Source organism: Protopterus annectens, chromosome 8.part0, assembly GCF_019279795.1.
Source record: "Protopterus annectens isolate FY-2018-M chromosome 8.part0, PAN1.0, whole genome shotgun sequence".
In the NCBI taxonomy this organism is placed as follows: Eukaryota; Metazoa; Chordata; order Ceratodontiformes; family Protopteridae; genus Protopterus; species Protopterus annectens.
Window position 1 is genome coordinate 904,459,787 of NC_056741.1, and position 22,321 is coordinate 904,482,107.

The following is a 22,321-nucleotide window of genomic DNA, read 5'->3' on the forward strand; positions in this document are numbered from 1 at the left end:
TCAAACTCTTAAAAATAAATTGCTCTCTGAACTTCTTAGTGAAAGAATCAGGGGCAAAGCGCCAAAATATTGGAGAAACAGAGGCCTAAAATCAAGGGCAAATTTTAAATATTCCATTTGAATACCTGGATACTTGATAAAATGGTTTTGCATAACATTCATTTTTTCTAAAATTCAAAAGGTCCATCAATATTCAGTGACTACAGTTCTCTGCAATTGGTCAGGAAAACCACAAATGCCACCATCAACAAACCAAAAGCATAATGTAAGCTCAGAAACATTCATAGCTCTCAGCTTATTTTCTTAAGCATCAGAGAAAAAAAATAATTGGGGAGGGCATGGAGAAAGGTTCGACATCAAGGATGATGTCTAAATATTACTCTAATTCACCTAAAATGATAACATAACAACTGGCACACCTCTCAGCTTCTTTGCTTAAGAAATCTGAAGGAAGTCAAAATAATGGCAAATATGGCAGATATAGGAGAGGAGTAAGGTCCTGAGATGTTAGTGAACTGTTCCCTGCAACCCAGTGGTCCAGCGTTTGATTCCTTCCCTCTCCATTTGCCTACTCTGTGACTAAACAAGTCATATAACCAGACAGTGCTTCTGGGTTGAACTTGAAAAGGGACACTTGTGTTCAGAAGGCTTACCTAGATAACGCATGTATAAAACAATTAAATACTACTTTCAGTTACTTAAAAAGTTAGTAGAACAGCATATTTTGCACCTGTATGTATTTTCTGAAGAATGCAAAGTATGAAACTCTGATATCTGGCATTACTGTCTGACTGTAATTCTCATTGATTTAAAGAAAATTCAAAAATCTTGAGGGTCAAATCAAAGATATGAGGCAAAACCAAGGACAGCTGAGAAGTATGACAGCATTTTCTGAAGGAAAATAACAGGCTTTGCAGTAACATGTATTTTATAAATAATAAGTATTGAACACTAATATTATTTACTGTAATCCTCAGCTATTTTCCAGGGGAAAAAACTAACAAGGGACAGTAAAAATTATAATGCAAAAGGTCACAGAACAGATTTTGAATCAACATTCATATTTTGAATAGTAGATTAAACGCCTATCATTAGGAATTGAAAATTATTCCCATTTACCAATAAACAAAATTAATTTCCAAATTCTATGTGGTTAAGGATTCTCCATCTTACATCTGAGTTGCAACAGTGAGTGATTTGAAAGAAGATCTGGAAGTCTTGTACTAAGAAAGCATGTTCCTTGGAGGTCAGTATTTTGTCTGTCCTAGAAAACTTTCCATAATGAGAGGGGAAACGCAGGTGTAGTTAAGAGCAGAATAAGGCACCAGGCCATATGTAGCCATCATTCCCATTATATTGATTTAATTATTCATGAATTTCTCAAGTAAAGGGGTGGAATACTGCCTTATACCTGTATGCACACTGTTTTACATAAAAACAGTGTTCCAGTCCAATATGTAAAATGTGACGGCCTCCTAGAAATAAATCAAGTCCTTCATCATCTCTCTGAGATCATTTCTTGGGATGCCATAAAGTATATAATGAATGATGAAACTAGTTTTTTTTCCCTCGGTTATGCAGTTCAAGGTGGTAAATTGTCGCCACTTGTCACTTATTATATCAAGAACGTCTAAGGGCAACCATTTATAAGAAAGAGTCACAACTCTCATCCTACTCTCTGGGTATGAGGAGAATGCCCAGGCAAGAAATGAGCTTTTGCAGCTTACTTTGTACCCGGTGGGTTAAGTCTTAAAATCTCTCCAAATAATTTTACCCTTTAAACACGGTTGTTAAACCCATTAATATTCCATGATAATTGTTGAAGCATGAACAAATGTAAACTTTCACAGTTATACATTTCTGTATTTCAGAGGTAAATAAAACAGCACAATTTGATACAGGACACAGCTTGACACTTCCTGGAAAAAACAAGGCAATTGCTTCTCGGCCTTTTGGCTAAGATCAAGTGTAGTTTGTGTGTAGTGTAATCTGCTGCTGCATAAAACCAGTGACACTCCAAAAGTTGCAAGCATCATAAAGAAAAACAGATTAACAATTTAGAACTTTATGCATATAATTGTAAATGTTATTTTACATAACTCCTTCCAAGACGAGGGCTTCATGTCTCTCTCTTGTAAGATATAAGGGATCAGCAAAAAACATGCACAACCAGTTGGGGTGCATTAAACAAGACACAAAACAAAGTAAAAATGTAAGATACTACTTAGGAGCCTTTATAGTCACTATCCCCCTCTCTCAACATTGTAAATGCTGAGATTCTTGTTTATTTGTAATGATAAGAAAGATTAAATATGTAATAGCTCTGAGATACAGTGAGTCACCAGGTACCATTGTAATACTTTAGATAAATTGAAAGCAGCACCAAATATTACAAAACATTTTTGTCCTAACATGATGTCCATAGAGGTCAACGATTAGAAAGGACTAGCTACAGCAATAAATAAGACTGTGCCATGTTATAATTGGCACTTCCAATATTTTGTAAATTAATTCATGTAAGATAATTTATAATATAAACTTGTAAATATGCATATGTCACAAAAGGGTCCCAGTGGTGCAGGTATCATTAAAGGAAAGCTATTCAGCTGATTAACGTCAGATGATTGCCCCTCCATGTTTAATGTAGAGAGGAACTTCTCTGCATTAGGTAGCCATAAACAAACTTCCATACCCCAGTGTCAGGAAGTAATATTAGCCAAAAATGTACTTGAAGAATGAGGAAGAGGAGTTGATGATATATATATCCTGTGTGTTCCCCATCAACAGGCCGCACTTGTTATTAATTAAACAGAACTTCCTGTTATAGGTGAAATCTGATCTGTAATATTGCCAAGTCAAAATGAAAATTCCTTATAACAGATCCAAATACAGCACACTTTTCCTTAATTACAAACAACACTTCTCACCTCCAGTGCTGCTCATTGTTTCTGTTGTATGCCACACTTAGTGGGAATGCCTACACAGGATAATAAGATAAGCTAGCAGATTCTTTATTTGAGGTATCTTCCTTTTGCAAAGACAAAAGGTTGAGTAACAAGGTTGACAAAACTTCCTTCTTAATCCTCTCCTCTGCTTCTTCTGAAGAAGACAATGGCAGAGAGCCATCAGCAAATGTAACTCTGAGGATAACACTGTAAACTTAAGCTGATTTTGCCAGCAAAGTTTTATACCTGGGAAGAAGGATGTTTGATGTTTCCTTGTTTCAGCAGAAAAGTCTTGATCAAAAAAATATATGTGCTCCATTAATAGTAAAGACATTTGAAGGGTCTAAAGGAAGCTTCTCTTTCAAAGAATATATAGAAACAGGTTGAGGTATCCTAGCCATCCATATATGTGGCAGGAGGACTTAGTGAGCACTCTCCACCAAATTTATTTAGCTGGAATTGCCATCCATTCTGAGTGTTTACAAGGGATCTACCCCCCCACCCAAACATACACACACACACACACACACACACACACACACACACACACACACACACACACACACACACACACACACACACACACTGCCTCTCTATATTTTTATTGTGGGCTCTGTCTTAAACATCTATTGATTTAGCTTCTGACAAGTCAAACCTGGTTTACATGTCTGTCAGTGGTGATGTGTTGACATTAACGCATTATCAATGTCTGAGAGGTAATCAGAATGTAAAGTCAGGGCCCGCCTCAGTTTCATTCAGCCTCTTATCAGACTTGTCAGTATAATTAGGTAATGAATCTTCTGCAGCTCCTGAATAATTAGATCAAGCAAGCTGTACATTGGTGGATCTCAGTGTTCTATAGTCATGCTCACTTCCGGTCCTAGCACTGGGACTCGTGAAGAGTTACCTCATGGCAATGTCTGCATAGATGAATTCTTACTTTTTTTTTTTTTACTATCAAGTGCCTCTTTGATGTGTTTTACAAAATGACAAGAGCATATAGCTCTTTAGTTAACATGTAAAAATTAAAACTCAGTGCAACTATTGTTAAAATGACTTAAGGAATCTAGTGGGAGAGGGGCTCTGGAGCAACAAAACTGCTACTGTCATGATCCTATCTTAAGTGGAAGTCTGAGTACACAAATGGTTTGAGGGATACCCTGTTTGATATTGTAAAGTCATACTGCCAGTCCTACAGCTGAGGCTGTAATAAACCTTTTATGTAATTAAAATAAATGATTTCACAAGACACAATATTGTGGATAATGGAATATGGGTATTGATAAGAAAACTTTCTATTACATCATTTCACAACAGATAGTAAATTAATAGATTTGTATAAGTCTGAAAGATGAATTTGTGACATCCATTAATTTTAATTTTGTATATGTAAAAGTGTTTGTGACTATATGGTTCATAGCCCTTTCTTGAGACCAATATGGTGCATCGTATATAGCCCTTTAGGTAAGGACATTTAGAAGACTTTGTACCTTCCACTACCCATAAAGCCATTCCAGACAAAGCAAAACTCCTAGTTCAGACACATCTCCCATAACTGCTAGTCACATGATCTCACTTGTAAATATTGCACTGACACTAACTACTACCATATTACAGGTTCCACAATTGACCAGACACCCAGAAAAAACAAAAGTGCTGAAAGGCAGGATTCTTATTATAAATGCTTCTGCCTACAAAGATGGATGCAGTTTAATGTTGCGGCAGCAGCATTTAAGCACGGGGTCCCAAGCAGTTCTGCAAACTGTGAACCAGTGACAGATCAATATAAAAATGTGGCAGTACACAACATCATGCCTCAATAATAGCGATACCAAGCACATATGTACTAGGATCCCTACAACATGACTAGGCAGTGAGTACTGATTTAAAACAAAAAACACACACACAAAATTCAAAGCAGAAATAAAAATTCCTCTGATGTCTGTCTGAGGTCTCACTCTCAGGTTGAATAAGACTATCTATATATATATATATATATATATATATATATATATATATATATATATATATATATATATATATATATATATATACATACATATATATATATATATATATATATATATATATATATATATATATATATATATATATATGGGTCTACTTCATAAGAACGACAACAGACCATTTGATCGACATTAATTTGGTCGACAGCTCATTCAGTCGACAACCAGTATTCAAGGCTCTTAACAGGGATTTGCCCCCTCCCCAATGTTGTGCGACCCTGGAGCTGATATATATAGTTAGGGGGTGGGGGGGCACATCCCCCACCTATTTTCATTTAAAATGTGTAGTTTTTCTTGTATTTTCATGCTTTTAAATGAAAATAGGTGGGGGGATGTGCCCCCCATACCCCCCTAACTATATATATCAGCTCCAGGGTTGCACAACATTGGGGAGGGGGGCAAATCCCTGTTAAGTGCCTTAAATACTGGTTGTCGACCAAATGAATGTCGATCAAATGGTCTGTCGTTCTTATGAAGTAGACCCATATATATATATATATATATATATATATATATATATATATATATAGGGCTATATATGTTATTGTATTTATATCTAATCAGTGTTTTAGTGTAGATGTTTTCACTATTGCAGATTATTTCTGTTTTTCTGTGCATATGTCAGTATTTTTAGTCTTTGTGTACATTATATTATACCTGTGCTCAATGTCATAATGCCAGATTTATCTGCAGGTTATATGTGACAATACCTAAGTGTTATGTTTTTGTGCTTTCTTTGTTCAATGTTTTTCATTCAGTAGAGTTTTTCTTCCAATTTCCATCTGCAAATGGGATCTTCCCAGTAGGATTAACACTGATTAAAATTCTAATTAGATACATAGACAGCTACTGATGCAGACAAACAGTGACTGCACAAATGTCAGTGTTTTCCAATGTGAGGAGTGCTTCAAGGGTGTGCAGTTTCTTGTTTGGACACCTGTCATTGAGTAGCAGTACCTTAAGCCTATCAAGAGAAGAGAAGATTTTATTATGTTGGAAGGAATAGGGGTGGCTAAAGCCTTTGCCAGTATTGGAAAGCCTAGAGGAAGCAGGTGTAGACCATCTCTGACAAAATAGTGTCTCTCATGTCCTCCCAGGCTGACAAATACTGCATCCCCTTGGACTGACACCAAAGGTTAAGCCATGAAAAGAGACGCTGCCAGCCCAGCTGTCTGGAATTTTGTAAATAATTATATGTCATTTGTGAATATCAACATGGTTCATATCCTTGTGTTACAAATGTATTAGAACTGTATGTCATATAAGATGATTTGTACAGACGTGTACTGAAGAGGTGTTTACAAAGTGCTGTTTAAAGATATAACCACAGCATGCCATACTGGATTAGAACAGAAATGTACCTGCACTATTGTAACTGTTTAGATGTCCGTATATTTTTTAACAATGGAAACTAGAACACAAGAGGTTAACTTTAGAAAAATAACTGAAATTAAATTACTTTATGGCCATGTAATAAAAAGATATTATCTTTCAGTTTCAGTGCAGCAGGAGACATAATGTTTTTACTAGAGAAGTTTTCTGTATTGCCTTTAAATGTGGAGGAATGGAAATTATTTTACAACTTCCACCATTTGCCAAAAGATATGAGGTTCTGTGTATTTTCACAAGTGGATGCTAAATGTTGCTAGCTTTCAGCAGTGGGGGTCTTACCTGGGATAGAGTCAGATGACAAGAAATTATGCCATTCTGCAAGCTATCCCAGCAGTAATATTTGAGATTAATTTAAGAACTCTCTGAGAGAGATATAGTATTCTGTGTTTTGTGTTTGACCTGACAGCATCAAGATCCACTTACCACATCTGCCTTGCTTGCTCTGAAGTAAGTTATTAGGGTGCAGCAATTATCTTAGATACAGTCAGGAATATAGCAAAGCTTAGCTTAGATGTTTTTTCTTTATTTATTTGGGACTGTCCTGCAATGTTGTTTTAAACATTTCCTGTGATTTTGAACTCTGATGTAACTGTAAGTATATACTGAGTATTGTCTTGTTCTTTTATTATTTATCATTATACATTTAAACCTGTCATTGTGGCTGATTTGAGTAGAGACATATTTATGCTGTGAGAGTACTTGCATATTTATTTGGTGGCATTGTGTAGGCCACTCCTAATAGTCTTGCTTTTGGTCAAACTGCCATTTGTGTTGATAGTAACATTACGCAATATGATTGGATACCCTTTGTTAAGGGCCTTAAAATAGCTGATAAAGAGATGGCTGGTGGCAGTAATAACTACCTGATAGTTTGGGCAGAAGGGGGCATAGCTAGTCAACCTGTGCCAGCCTTTCCCAGGTGTATGTAAAACAAATCTCCAAGAGTGTGTATATCAGCTGCTTGGACAGGGATACAAAGCACTGGTTGAACTGAGGGAGTGTTGGAGGTCTTGGCTTGGCCACTTAGCTGAGATCTCAACTCTATAGCTGTGCCAGTGGGGAGTCTTATTGGGGATCTGGAGAAAGAGGGAGAAACCAGCCCCAAACTGACTGTGGTCTCTGTGTGCTATTAAGGGAAATTTCACTTACTCATAAATACTGCATGTGTACCTATCATCCTCCCAATGTACTTCCCCCACTGGTGCTAGTGGTGAGGATTGAGGCTCCTTGATTACTGGGCCACAGGTGGGGTGCCACATTTATTGGTTGGCAGTGGTGGAATATCCACATATTAGGATTTAGTGGTGTGGATATTGAATTCCTGTAGCCTGTAAACAGTGGTCACTAAAGAAGGTATTTGTACTCTCAATCAGCCACATAGTGCACATTCAGAGTTTCATATCACAATAGTTTTATTGTTTTGTTAGCTTCATTATTCAGGGTGAGCAGGCCAGGATGTCACCAGGGGAGTATGGCAAGCTGACAAGGAGCCAGTTGGCTGAGATGTGCCAAGACAAAGGACTGGTGCATGCCAACCTGACTAAAGAAGAGATGACTGCAGCCTTAGTCACAGCTGCATCACAGACCAGCAATGAGGAGGACAGCCAGACTGGGCTTATGAATGTACAACTCTCAGAAAATGGACAGTTCGAAGTTTCCACAGAGGACTTAAAAATCTGCCTGGAATTAAAGAGATTTGAACTGGAGGCCAAATGATTAGAAATGGAATCAACGGAGAGACTGGCAAGAGAAACAAATAGAATTAGAATCAGCAGAGAGACTGAGATGATTGGCAGCTGAAGAAAATGAGAGGAACAGGGAACATAAAAAGGAGATGCTGACTCTTTGCCAGGGTCATGGAAGTAATGGGGAAGGGAGTAACCAAACCCCAGAAGCAACAAAGGTCAGTAAATTTCTTCAAGAATTTACAGAGGGTGATAATTTTGTTAAGTTTTATTCATATGTTTGAAAGAGTATGTAAACAGTGTAATGTTGACAAATGACTCTGGGTATGGCTCCTGACCCCATTACTTCATGGTAAAGCTGTAACTGCTATTTCTAAATTGTCTGATACTGATTGCTTTAATTATAATACTGTTAAAAATTGTTTATTAGAGTGTTTTAAGTTAACACCTGAAGCTTATAGAAAAACATTTTGTGGGCATAGTGTTTGTGAATATAATGCTGAGTTAAGCACTTATTTTCATAGATGGGTGAGTGGGTATCAGGTCACCACTTTTGAAGGGCTGGCAGACCTTTTGGTGAGGGAATAAGTCCTTAGCAATTTGCCTGAGGACATGAGAATCTGGTTGGCAGATAAGAAATGGAGGATCGCAGATGAGTTGGCGAAAAAGGTAGACCTGTATATAGCAAGCAGAGCATCACTGCACAAGAAAGGGATACCCAGTGCTGCACATGGGTCTAAGGGAACTCATGGTGAGCAGCCTAAACTGCCCCAACAGAGTCTTCCAGTAACAGGGGAAGCCACTAGTCCAGGTACACAGCCAGGACCAAGAGTTAAATGTTTTAAATGCAACCAGTGGTGCCATGTAGCATATAGATGTCCATGGAGGCAAGGTAGAGAACAAAAGTTGAGAGCACCAGTTAGTGGCAATGATAAAATACCAGCAGTAAGTTGTCTGGAGACAACAAGGGTACCAAACTACCACATGAGGTTATATCCCATCTTAGTAGATGGGAAACAGGCCACTGCTAAGACAGAGACAGTGAGCCTTGTGAGCATGCAGTTAAATGCAGTCAGGCTTGGAGACAAGCATGTGGTTCAGGTAGCCTGGGGGGGAGGGACCCAGACAGACCTTACACTTGAAGCCAGGACTGGTGAGGTGGTTACTTCAGGGAAAGAGCTACTCTGTAGCAGTGCGACTGAAGGTGAGCCACAGCTGCTTGTAGGTACTGATGTTCCCTTCAACAGAATGACTGCAAGGGCAGAGGTGAGTAGTAGTACTCAGGTTGACAGTGAGGCACCACTGTCAGAGGATACCAGACATCCTGTGGAAGAGGAGCTGGGAAGGGTTACAAAGACAGAGTTGAGACAAGCTGAGCTCTCAGACCCTACATTACAAGGCCTGAGGGAGGTAGCCACTGAGGTACCTGATTGTCAAGGAAAAGGGGGAATCTGTATACTGGGACAAAAAGTTACTGTATAGAGAGTGGACCCCTGACGGAGGGCTAGAGGGTGAGAGAATATAGCAGTTGGTAGTGCCCAAAGCCTACCATCTAGCATTTTTAACCATAGCCCATGACTTTCCATTTGCAGGTCATATGGGCATAAAGCATACAAAGAGACATATTATGCAGAACTTTTATTGGCCTGGCTGTAACAGGGTACTGCAGGGCCTGTGAGCAGTGTGAAAAAAGCAGGAGACAAGGTCAAGACTCCTTTGATGCCTTTGCCTGTGATTGAGAAGCCATTAAAGATGGTAGCTATGGATATTGTGGGGCCTCTGAGTACCCCAAGTTCCACAGGGAAAACGTATATCCTAGTGATAGTAAATTATGCTACCAGATACCCCAAGGCAGTGTCTCTGTCCTACATTGGGGTAGAAAAGGTGGCAAATGCTTTGTTAGACATTTTCAGCATGGTAGGTTTCCCAAAAGACATACTGACTGACAGAGGAGCCAGTTTCATGTCAGACCTGCTGGCTTGCCTGTGGAAGCATTGTGGGTTGAAGCATCTTAAGACCACCCCCTACCATCCCTAGAGGTTAAACTCTACATTAAAGTCCATGCTATAGGCATTTGCAGACCAGTTTAAGAGGGAGAGAGACAAATATTTGCCCATCTGTTTGCTTACAGGGAGGTGCCCAGGAATCCACAGGTTTTTCTCCCTTTGAATTGCTGTATCGGCATAGGGTGAGGGGACAGCTACATTTGATTAATTTTGAGTGGGAAGCTGAATGTGAATCCCACAAGGACTCTGTTGTGGCATATGTCCTAAATGTCAGGACAAGGCTCAGGGAACTCATGGGCTTGGCCCAGGAGAACCTGGCAGAAGCCCAACAGCAGAAAAAAGTCTGGTATGACAGGAATGCTCGAACTAGAGAGTATGCTGTGGGGCAGCAGGTTATGGTTCTCATTCCTGTCAGAAAGAACAAGCTGCAGGGAGCTTGGGAGGGACCCTTCAAAGTGGTAAGGATGGTCAGTGCTGTTAACTATATGGTAGAACTACAAGGCAGGAGACAGGGGGACAAATTTTACCATGTTAACACCATGAAGCCTTACCATGATAGCGAGGCCCTGGTGCTAAGTATTTGCAGTAAGAGGCAGGAGGAGTCTGAGGGCTATTTATGACTACAGGGAGCTAGCTAGCAAAATCCCAAATTACTATGGTGGAGCCTAGGATTGCAAGCATATAACAGAACAGTGAAGCACTGTACCGGGGTCAGCAATGCCAAGGCAGCTGGGATCTCAAAACAGGGAATGGGGTAAAGTATTCAAAGATAGGCTCATCCCTCTCATAGGTTCATAGGTTCATAGGTTTATACTAGGCTATCTGCCCTAAGGCATTTATAAGCCTAGCCCAGAGTTTTTGTGGCTTACGCCACCCCTTATGTTAAATACTGTGCCCATTAGTTTGCTATGCCTCTGTCCAGCAGTGACACAGAGATGATTCCCGGGGTAAACCTACGATCTCCCATCCACCGGTCAAGATTTCTCTTGAACAGAGCCAGCAAGGTGCTCTGCCTCACATGGACCGGGATTTTATTCCACAACATAGGGAGTCTCTGGGTGACAAATCTATCCCTCCAGCATGTCCTATTTATATCCGTGCTAAGGTTTAAGTCACTTGCTCTAGTGGATCTGGTAGATTTGGATTTTTTGAGGTGGGGCATGTCCATTAATTCCGGGTTGGACATGGCCTTGTATGTCAGGCACAGGTCACCTCTGAACAGACGGTATGCGACTGAATGGAGCTGGAGTTTCTTCAGTCTGGCAGCATATGACAGATTTTGGAGTCCCTTTATCCTTTTAGTGAGGAACTTTTGGGGTCTCTCCAATTGCTGCAGGTGTCGGGTGAGATACATCCCGAATGGGACATTGTACTCTATCATTGGTCTGATAAGTGAAGAGTACAGGGGAACAATGACCTCACTTGATCTGGATGTGAATCCCTTCATGATCAGGTGGGCAATGTAGAAGGTTTTTCTAACCACTTTAGCAATGTGAGTGTCAAAAGAAAGGCCACTGTCAACCTGGGTCCCCGGGTCCCTGATAACCTCTACTGTGCTTAGTGGATTGCCACCTATATGGTAGCTTGGGGTCAAGGGTCACTTGAAAAACTAAGTTTAGTCTTTGTGGCAGGGGGTGATCTCATGAAAGGAGATACTACCAGCCCACCTATCTGGAATTTTGTAAATAATTATATGTCATTTGTGAATATCAACGCGTGTAAAACAAATTCCAAGAGTGTGTGTGTCAGCTACTTGGGCAGGGATGCGAAGCACTGGTTGGACAGAGAAAGTGTTGGAGGTCTTGCTTGGCCCCTCATCTGAAATCTCAACTCTATAATTGTGCTATTGGGGAGTCTTATTGGGGATCTGGATAAAGAGGTAGATACCAGCCCCGGACTGACTGTGGTCTCTGCGTGCTCTTAAGGGAAATTGCACTTGATGCAGTCAGCTGCATCTGGAAATACTGTGTGTGTACCTGTCATCCTCCCAATTTATGTCCCCCACTGGTGCAGTGGTGAGGACTGAGACTCCTTGATTACTGGGCCAGAGGTGGGGCATCACAGTTAGTCAATCATTTTTGTTTCTATTGTCGCATCATCCTTGGTGAAGGTAGAATTCTGTTCAAGGCTAGGCTCGTACCTGCTTGTGACACACCATCTGAGAGTTCAGTCATGTCTCTCTTCATATAGTCCAAGGAGGTATGTCTCAGGTCATTCACTTTCACATGGCCTATTACAGAGTCATACTGGTGCTTGTGGCTGAGAGACGTGAGTGCTTGTGCGATCTGATGGATTCTGGCACCTGACAGGCAGCTAACTGTAAACTTCTCTTTATCCAGCCTGGTGAGGGGGACATTCATGTCCCTCACTGTGGAGTCTCCTGTGACCAGTACGTTAGGTTTTGTGGTGTTTCATCTTATGGCCTTTTTTGTTGAGACACTAGTGTGTGTATTATTATGTGTTGTGGTGGTGGTTTGCTTTGTTTTGGGTATATGTGGGTTCTGAAGGCAGCATTTGGGAGGCATCTGAATTTTTGCTAAGTTGCTAGTAAGTACCTCTGCATATGTGGGTTTATGTGTCAAATCCTTATTTAGTGTGGGAAGTAATGTGTTTGCCAACAGCCTGTTTGGCATTCGATCGGTCTGTATGTGAGAGTCTTGCCTCCATTTTCATGACTGGCAACTAAAAACATATAAAATAGCTATCAGTGGTGGATCCAGGAATCTGTGAAAGGGGGGGGGGGCGCAGTCTGGTCAGTCAACTACCAGGGTGGGAGTGAAAAAATGGGACACTTTTTTTTGGGGGGGGGGGGTGGTATAAAGATCACCTTAAGATGCTCTGACGTGTAAAAAGAAGGCAATATACATTCAGTTGACCGATAAATTTATGGATGATCTCTTAATACAAAGTTCCTGCTCATAATTAACACTAAAAGGTATCTTAAGATATCAAATATAACTGTAGTAAAGTAAACAAATGTAGTAGACAGCTGGGGTAGTGGATAGGCTGTGTTTTATCCCCTTCTACACTCAGAGGCAATAGGACACCCTGAAGTAACTGCAAACATTCACAGAGCTGAGGAATTTACTCATAAATTAGCCACTATAGACAAAATCCCTACTGCAGATTAGGTGGTACCACTGTAGCTGGGATGTGTGCATGTTGTGGATTCTCCTTGCTTGCTTAGTGGCTATTAAAACATTTTACACCAGTATCAATATCACTTTTTTCACATTCAAACTTTTCACCACATTTGACAGGGGATAAAAGGTATTTATAGTGACTGTCACATTTACAGATTAGCTAGGAGTCATATGATGTTATCCTATGTGCTAAGAACACACCTTTCCTACTTAACTTCAATGCCTTCTACTTTTGAAAGTCCTTGTGGCTGGTGGAGGGTTGTCTATATTTCTCCAGAACTCCATCATATCTAGGCTTATATAGCAAAATAATGACCTAGAAATACTCCATGTACTGTTAATGTAAATAAGATAATCTACTACATGCTAGCCAATCACCAAACTCCTTTCATCTCACCAACGTGAAGCATACATAAACTGAGGTCACCATACCTCTCAACCTGCAGACATCAAAAATATAGATAAAGGGTCTTGGAAAGCAAATATATCCAACCAAAAATCTGGAACCTAACATCATAACTTCCAACTTAACTATGAGTGTAGGATGGTATCACTCAGAAACAAAGTTTATAAAAAAGTTGAGTGCTAAAATGACTCCAAATATAGCACAGTTTACTCAAACATGTGACATAACCTAATAATTAAGATATGCAGTATTTCCATATCTCCGTAAACAAGCACCCTGAAAGATAGGTCTGGTAGAATTTACAAAAGTCAGAATCCCTTTTTCCCCAATGTACATCTAAATTAATTTGCAATAACTATAAGAATATAGTAACAATAAAGAAATTAGAGTTCATATAGTTGATTTCAGAAATCCGCACAATTAAACAATCAGTTTTTTTAAAGGAATGATTTAATTATGTAACAAAAACATGTACATCTTGAATGAATCAAAAGTTTCCATAGCATGCAAGCCTCCTCTGAATGTTTAAAAGTCATAATGAATGATTTGGTCCTTCTGCTACAATTTAGAGGCAACCTTTTTTCACCTTTTATCACTCATTCATCAAGCATGTCTGCATTAGTTTTAACTGCATGAACAAAAGTGGATAAAACTTCTCAAGCCAACATAAACATTTAAATTTAAAAAAAAAATACTACTTTACAGTTTTCAGACTTTTACTGTATAATAAAGTCAACACATTATTTTGCACAACAAGATGTATTTATTCCAAAAGCGTGCAAGGTATAAACTATGTACCACATGGGATTAGATGTTGCAACTCTTTTGCATCCCCCATAAAACAGACATCTTCGCACAAAGCTCTTCAAGAATACGCATTTGACACAGTTTATATTCATTCATGCCCCACATTTTACATTTTACAAACTCACTACACATACACTGCAAGAAAAGTATTTAGAAAAGTTGAAGTTTTGATGGTAATTATGTAGTTACTAATCCAATACAACAAACTTTCCCTAAAGTTTTAAACTGAGTGTGCCCTTCTCATACATAGAGTAGTCCACAAAACAAATACATTTAAGATCAATTTGTTTGCTGTCAGCTCCATTCCTTCCAAAATGGCGGCCATCAAGCTGGCAGGTAGACTTTGTGGATTAAACCAAGTTATAAACAGAGAGGGGACAAAACAATATCCATAAGGGAACACAGCCTAAATACAGAACACCCCCACATATCCTTAAACTAAATTGACCATTCTAAGTGACTTCCCCTACACAGGAGCATCATCATAGCAACGAGACACCAATGTGTTTTAGACAGTTTTGTTATGAGCTCGTTGAGTCATGTAGTTTCCAAAAAATTCTTAATAAAAAAGTCTATTTGTTTCACTACATTATTGTCCCTGTGAAAAAAAATGGCAAATGTCCAGAGATTTTCTAACAAAAAAAATTCCTAAGTTTTCTTTAATAGTTGCAAATACAATTTTGTTGTATCTGAAACACATAAATGTTATATGAAACAGCATAAGCATCAAGTTCTGCAAAAATAAGTGTTTATTTTCATCCATAAAGATACACGCCTCTGCCATCTCTGCCCACTACAACACGGGTCCACCAATTTTCTCTCATCCTTTACTGAAACATTTCCTCAGAGGGGCAAAAAACATAAGACCGCCCCGTAGAGCACCAACTCCAACGTGGGACCTCAACTTTGTTTTGGAAAAAATTAACCTTACCTCCTTTTGAGCCAGTTAGCACAGCAGAATTAAAATATATCTCTTGGAAAACTGCTCTGCTCCTGTCACTAACATCAGCATGAAGAGTTTCAGAATTACAGGCACTAATGGCAGTGGAACCATTCCTTATTTTCCATCAGGACCGGGTGTCGTTAAGAACTAACCCTACTTTTATGCCTAAGGTGGTTTCTAGTGCGTCTGTGAACCAAACTATTCACTTGCCAGCTTTTTATCCAAAACCACAGAATAAAGGGGAGAGACTACTGCACTCTTTGGACATTCACAGGCATTTGCGCTTCTACTTGGACAAAACCAAAGCTTTCAGAAAATCTGAGCAATTATTAGTAGCATATGCTGCAGGAGCACAGGGAAAAGCCATTTCAAAACAGACTATTTCCAAATGGATAGGACATTGCATACGTTTCTGCTATACACACCATGGAAAACCTGTGCCTACCAGCATTAGACCTCACTCCACCAGAGCAACAGCCACCTCGACGACCTACCTCAGAGGAGTACCTACCAAGGATATTTTGGAAGCAGCAACATGCAGCTCTGTGCATACTTTCACCAAGCATTACCACCTGCCTCTATACTCCAAACCCAGAGCTGGCTTCGCCTCTGCAGTGCTGCAGGGCCTTATAGCCACCCCAGATGCATTATAGTACCAGCCACCCTACCTCAGCTTTGGGATTCTACCCAAGAGTAATGACTGCAGCAGTGTAACATGATGAACATAGTACAGTTTTGTACCTACAATAAATGTAGATGTTCAAGTGTTCACACTGCTGCAGTCCAGGTTACCCTCCCTCCTTCCCCTCTATATTGCTGGTGCGTACCTAGGTCATCTGCCCTTTACTACCTATGGGGAGTATATGCTGGTAAGTGTAAGTTGTTGTTTGCTTGTCTTACTTATGTTTTATTAGCAATTTGAATTGCCTACCTATTTGGGGGCACTTGACATCTGGGGCAAGAAAAACTGAAGAAATTGGCATCGGCTGCATCTTATATACCCCTGTAGCACTGACGTCAGGGAGGAAGCGACAGCAACCGACGCCGGACCAAGACTTTGGAACTCAGGCCAGCTGGGGAACCGCCTGACGGCAGGATAACCCAAGTATAATGAGTGCAGCAGTGTGAACACTCGAACATCTACATTTATGGTAGGTACAAAACTGTTCTTTTTTCTTCTCCAAGCTCTGCCCTTAGCACACATCTGGCTGTTTTGATCAGCTTCATGGGTAATAGTAGGCTAGCTGCTCTTGCAGACCATTTTAAGCCTAACCAATTTCCCTTTCAAAGGGGAGAATCAAATCCCGTTTCTGAGATAAACACCCTAACCATTATGCCAACCACAACCTCATGCTTAAGCAATTTAGTTTTTTAACAGACATCTAATCCTAACCTTTACCGGTTCAATAAATTCACGGCTATTTCATTCCCAATACAAGGGTGTGTCTGCTGTAATTGGGCAAATGCAGTACAATCATGTTTTATTTCCATCCTAAGACAATTACAACTGAAAGAACTACATACACACAAAGTTGTGCGCATGTGTACATACGTATAGGTAATGCAACAAAGCACATATACACATTCTGTATGGCAGAGTAGCATGTACAATTCTATACACACACCACCAAAGAAAGTAGAACTGGTGCCCTCAACAGTGCTACAGGAATTAAAAAAAATGTCAAAGTCATCTGCAATGCGTTTATCTACATTAACCATTTATTCTACCACACATCCTTTCACTTCACATTACAAAGTGCCTTAAACACCCTAATATGCAATCACACACATCTAATTAATCCATCCTGTAAAAATCACACCTGCTGAATTATTCAACTACCACACCTCCACAGTTTGGGACAGTACATAAAGTCTGCAATTTCTGCCTATGACACTGAGGTACGTTCCTCGTAATGAGGTACACTTGAGAGGTGTGCGTTTATATTTCCTAAGCTTTAAGATTTCTGCAAACACCGCGGAAAACGGAAGCTACCTAAACGGCACTACATAATATGATGCAATATTAACAGCTAATAATCTACAAAAGTGAGAGCGCATTCTGGGGATAAAGTAAAACAAACCCTCTGCAATCACTTATTCACACACCGGCCATCGTCCAACACCTCACTCATTCTCCGTTATCTAGTTTATCTTATTAGGAGTGTCAGAGACACACACACACACACACACACACACACACACACACACACACACACACACACACACCACATAGGTACATGTGCGCAGCATGTACTCTGTTTTAGCTTGCGTTTACTGAAGGTTATGAAACAAGAAACTCAAAAGTCTGTCATTATTTAGTGACTTCGATACTCAGTGATTTTCCAGAAAATCATCTTTTGAGGAATGGGCCAAAACTAAGATTCTGTGAAAAATCTGGACATTTGAGAGTTGTGACTGCTGCTGGTTCAAAGCTCGGTACAGCGTTCACAGCCACTACTGTCTTTTTTCAGTTGTGCAATTATAGCACATAAACAAAGGTTCAAAGCCAGCAGCTGCGGAATATTAAATGCACTTTTAGCTGTGTATTTAGTCGTGCTTCATTTCTTTACTTTTTCAATACATGGTGTGTTAGGTAATGTGCTGTAATTGGTAATAAAATAACAGTAAGACTTACAACAAAAAATAGCATGCATGCACAAATTCTCTGAAACACTGCTACTAGCAGACGTGTATTTCCTGTCAGAAGATAGCTAGGACCTTTATCATGTTAGCTCTGCTCCAAATTTGTGTACTAAAGCTCTGGTAGTAAGTGCTGGCTACTTAATAATTTCAGCCTACCTTTCTCCTCAGCCTCAGTTGCCCCGTAACTATTGCGATCAAATACATTTTTACGATTAGCAGGGTCGCGTAAACCGTAAAACAAAGAAAAACGTCGTTCTCCTTCACCAACATTATCTCAGTAATTCCAGAGAAGGAAAAATGAAGGAAAGACTTCAAAAGTTAGCGCCCACTGACATACCAGTAAGCAACTCTTGGCCAAAGGGTTACAGAAACTACTCATTTTTGGAGGGGCGGGATGGTTCCGTAGCTCCCAAAAGCCCAGAGTTTTGCAGAATGTGTAGATTTTTTTTTACTCTATGTTTGGTCCTTTCCTCATAAAATATGTGGGTTTCTGGAACATCTTTTACGAATGAAGTCACTAAATAATAAAAAAAAAAACATTTTGAGTTTCAGGCTGCATATCCTTCAGAAAATGCATGCCAATGCAGAATCAATTATACCATTAATTTTTCGAAGTTTGGAAGAGCAATATTTAAAATATGTCCCTATTTTGGGGCCGTTGTCATTATTTTTGCCTTTGTCCAAATTTCTTGTGCTAACAGATCGAGAGGTTTGGCAAGGAGCCAAGTACTGAAATCCTATCACAGAGTCCCAAATTGAGGTTATTCAGAATTTCTGGAACTGCAAACTAGTTTTGCAGTACAACGCCACACAGTGTTATATAATATTGGAACAAACAGCTGCCCTTACTTCCCAGCCTTTGCTCTACAGGTATACATGGGAGCGTGTTGTCTTTTATCAGCTGTCAAAAGAATTAGCGCATTACCTTAGCAGATCACTCGTCCATCTAGTTTTTATTTTAAAATTGAACGAGCTTGTCTTCCGACAATAGCTTACCCAACGATTCCTGTCAGCTGTCACCAACGCGCCTAAATTACAAAAGGAGATGCAGTTGGAGGAGGACCGTTATGTTATTAAAAAAAAAATATCATCATCTGACACCAACCTCCAATCACATCTCCGATGTACTTGACGCATTGGTGACAGGATTCTTCAGGAAAGATGCACCTGATTTTCAAAAAAAAAAAAAAAAGAAGAACGTTTTAAAAGGGGCCGGTGCGAAAGAAGAAAGTTGAAAAAGGGGCCGGCGCGCGCCCTTGCGCCCATGCCTAAATCCACCACTGGCTATGATGAACAATAGTAATAAAGAAGAGCTTCCATGGAGACATCTATAAACCAGACTGCTAATACTATACAATACCCAAGAAAACAGTAGATGAGGTGAAAAATAGTTGTCTAATTAACACTATTATAAGCTTTTAAACCCCATGTGAGTCTGTTATGAGTTTGAATTAAGCATATTAAGTGCTTTAAAAACCTGACAGCAAAAAGAAAGGCTCTCATGGATGTAAATCTTTTAGCAGTTATGATGTCCTTAACATAAATGGAAGCATCTGTCAAACCTTTTAGAACTAAATTGATAAAAGACACATTGTTTTAGTGGTCTGTGTGGCTTTTGTTTTCTAATACAAGTTCAATCATAGACTTGACTGTAATTATACACAATATAATGACACATTTGCTCTTGCCACTACCCAGTAAACTATTATTTAACAAAAAACTGGCAGTTTACTGAAATGGTTTAGACACACTAATTTGTAAGAGTGAATGGCTTTTGAACATGGATAAAAAAGTTGCGGACCATCATTCTTGAAATGACCATGTACTTAAATTTGCAAATCCTATCTCATAAAATGTATAAATACATGCCATCCTAACTTCTTATGTTAAGCTACAAGCTGGTATATCTGTATTATCAAGTAAAAAGTTATTCAGTAATAAAATACCAAAAAGGTCCAGGTATTTTGAACAAACTGACAAGAGTGAGAACTACTCTGTCACAGAAAAGATGGCTAAAGATTTAAGTATCAAAATTTCTTATTAAAATAGTGACTGGCCCATGCCTCTATCTGCCTGAGAAAGGAGAAAATGTTGGCATGTATTGTGAAAAGCCAGCGACTTGAAAAGAAATAGAAAGGGAAGGAGGGGTCATTCCCACTTAATAGGACTTATAGAAGCAAACAAGAGGAAAAAGAAGCTATCAAAATCCCAGTTTTATTCCCAATTAGTTTAATAGGCATGTAAGTGCACCAGGCTTTCAAACTTAGTCAAGTTTTCTCCACACAATAATCAACAACTGGATACGAACACTAAATACTAAAAACAGTGACTTACCGTTATACATTAAAAGTAATGATGTCGTGCTTGGGAGCATCCAGAAAATAACTATTTATGGTGGAGTATAAAATGTTTGAAAGATTTTGACCCTTTAGCATGTTATAGACTTTTTTGAGGCAATAGATTGAAGCAGCTATGGACTATTGACATGACAGATATTCAGTAATTTGAACTTAAAACATTTGTTTAACTTGCATTTGTAGCTTTAGTCAACACCCTCCGCCCACCTAGAATATTTAGGAATCACGCAGCAACGTATTTACTCTTAGACAAAGATATTAACACTTAGACATAGGTTAGCCCTATTATTTCCTTACTTATACATGAGTATCCTTAGACATTAGCTGTATTACCTGTGAACCAATATACAAAAACTGGTAAATGATTGCATTATTAACTGTCTTCACAACTCAGCAAAGTGGGCACCGTGCTTAAGGTTACTAATATTCATTAACACCAAGATCATCATTTACTACTTGCTGTGTGTTAAGGAGATGTCTAATGACAAAACACCTAAGAAACCTGTGTATGCCAGGCCGACAGAAGTCCATGTTTCTTACCTTGTAAAAAGGTAGGAAGAAGCAGAAATGTTCTGGACAGTCCACACCTGCTATAGCTTATAGATAATAAAAGACTTAAACATTTTCAAGTCAAGTCAAGTCAATATTTATTTATATAGCACCTTACAGACAATAAATGCCACCAAAGTGCTTTACAAAATAGTAATGAAAGCAATAAATAACATATAACAAAAAATTTTTGTTAAAACACATGGGTCTCAAAAATACATTGAAATGAAACATGTCTATCTCACTTTTTCCTGAATAAGCATTAAATTATCCACTATGGGATGATTAAGTCCAATCTCTAACGAGATGGGATAGGTTAATTTGAACACTAAAAGGGAAACTGGCTAGACTTAAAATGGCCTGCAAGGCAGACAGCCTAATACTTACCTATGAATCAAGCTATCTATCTTGGTTATGATCAGTACTGGGACCTGTACTGTTTAGAATCTATTTATCTGAAGTACAAGTAAAAACTAATGGTCTGTGGCTAACAAAGTTTGCTGATGTCTGCAAACTGGGAGTGGTCATACAATCTCCAAATGATGTTAACATCCTACAAGAGGATCTTAAACAAAAGATTGGTGCCAAAGTCATAGCCTTAAACTCAATGCAAAAAAATGTATTATCATCCCTTTCAGTAAGAGTGATGTTCCTGATAACTACCACATCAGTAGCAACACCCTAAGCACACACTCAGTGGTGAGAGACCAGGGCACACAGGTTGACAGCAATCTTACCTTTGATCACCCTGTCTCTACAATGGTAAGAAGGGCATTCTGTACTGCTCATCTCATAAAAAATAGCATTACCTCCAGAAAAAAAAAGAAGTTATAACCTCCCTGTACTCTTCCTTCATCAGGCCAATAATTGAGTACAATGTCTCTTTTGGTATGTACCTTTCCAAGCACCTGCAGCAATTGGAGAAACCACAAAAGTTCCTCACAAGGAAAATTCAAGGTCTTCAGCATCTGTCCTATGTGGATCGTCTGAAATCACTGTCACTTTATTCTGTTTCATACAGATTACTCAGAGGTGATCTCTGCCTTGCATATAAGGAAATCTATGACCCTGTTTTATTGGAAATGATGCATATCTGCAAATGAAATGGTACACAGGTTACTCGCTCTAAAGACCTTAACCGGGTATGTGACATTAATAGAAACTGCTGGAGGGGCAGATTTGTCTCCCAGAGGTTACCACACCTTTGGAACAGACCCCCACTTCATGTCAAACAGAGCACCTCATTGGCCCTCTTCAAACACAGTCTGGACGGGTAACCGTAAATTCACCCTGGGGGTTCCAGGACATGGCCATTAGGTGCTGATCATGGAAATAAGGTAAGAACTTTTGCTAGGCTTGTAAGGGCCCTAGTAACTTCCTATGATCCAATGAACATTAATAGCAAAATATAAAAAAGT

The 22,321-nt window shown here is 39.3% G+C and overlaps 1 protein-coding gene and 1 pseudogene across 5 annotated transcripts in view; one reads left to right on the top strand and one right to left on the bottom strand.

The window, feature by feature from the left end:
- The window catches only part of IGFLR1 (IGF like family receptor 1), a 330,346-nt gene that overhangs the window by 207,920 nt on the left and 100,105 nt on the right, over positions 1-22,321 (bottom strand). The window lies entirely within an intron of this gene.
- Positions 1,937-2,163, top strand: LOC122809851 (annotated as a pseudogene).